Source organism: Apteryx mantelli, chromosome 25 (genome assembly GCF_036417845.1).
Source record: "Apteryx mantelli isolate bAptMan1 chromosome 25, bAptMan1.hap1, whole genome shotgun sequence".
In the NCBI taxonomy this organism is placed as follows: domain Eukaryota; kingdom Metazoa; phylum Chordata; class Aves; order Apterygiformes; family Apterygidae; genus Apteryx; species Apteryx mantelli.
Genome location: NC_090002.1, coordinates 11,144,296 through 11,145,335, shown reverse-complemented (window position 1 = coordinate 11,145,335; position 1,040 = coordinate 11,144,296).

The following is a 1,040-nucleotide window of genomic DNA, read 5'->3' as shown; positions in this document are numbered from 1 at the left end:
CTACAGCAAGTGCAACTTGGGGAGCACTGTAGAGCCAGAGAGTCATACAGGACGTGAACTGGAAAAACAGCATTCATTACAGCAAAATGAGACCACATCAGGGGAGTCTAAGGCAAACAAAGGGCAGGAAGCTCATCAGCATCACAAAAGTCACTTCTCTTTCACATTAAACGTATCTCCTAGCGCTTTGCAGGAATAATAGTCCAGTTACAGAACGACAGAAGCAGTAAAAAATAAAAAATGAAACCTAGGAACAATTCCTCTATTAAAGAGAAGATGTAATAGAGCAGATCACGACGGGAACACGCCGCCCGTCCCCAAAGAGCCCTCGCAGGGTGCCCGGTGCAGAGCACCGCTGGGGGCAGAGGGGGATGGCGAGCGGGCGGTGATGCTGGATGAACCCCTCCGACGTGGACCGGGATGCCTCACGCCCCAGGGAGTAGCGGGTTCAAAACGCCGTCTCCAGGTCGTGCCGGCAGCACGCTCAGCCCTGCAGATGCGGAGAGCAGAGCTACCTGCCCCCCGGGAAGGACCCAGCCGCGGGGCGGCTGCGGCTGGCACCTCTCTGCCCGAGACGTATGCGAGTCCCCTCCTCATCGCTGGCTCTCTGCAGGGCGTGTGTCTGCCAGCAATCCTGAAGGATAACGGCGGAGACGGGGGACTATGCACGGACTCACCCATGCATTACGCCCTGGTGAAATCCCCATCCAGGTGATGCTGCAAACAGCAGTGTAAACAGGCCCTCATCCTCACCCCACAATGCCAAACTCCATGTGTCCTTCCAGCCCCAAACCATGCTACCCGAACACGGAGGCCGGGACGAGCTCTGCGACCCCCAGCAAGAGGCTGTGGCGCAAAGGGAAGGAGGGCGGAAGCGGCGCTGTACAAACCTCAGCCCACGGGCAACACCAGCGATAGCTGTGCTCCCCACTTGCGCTTCGGGCCAGGACGGAGCCCTCCCAAACCAGACTCTTTACCTTTTATTTGCTCAGCAAAAAAAATGCTCTTAAAGCCCTCCTTCGTTTTTGAATGACAAGATC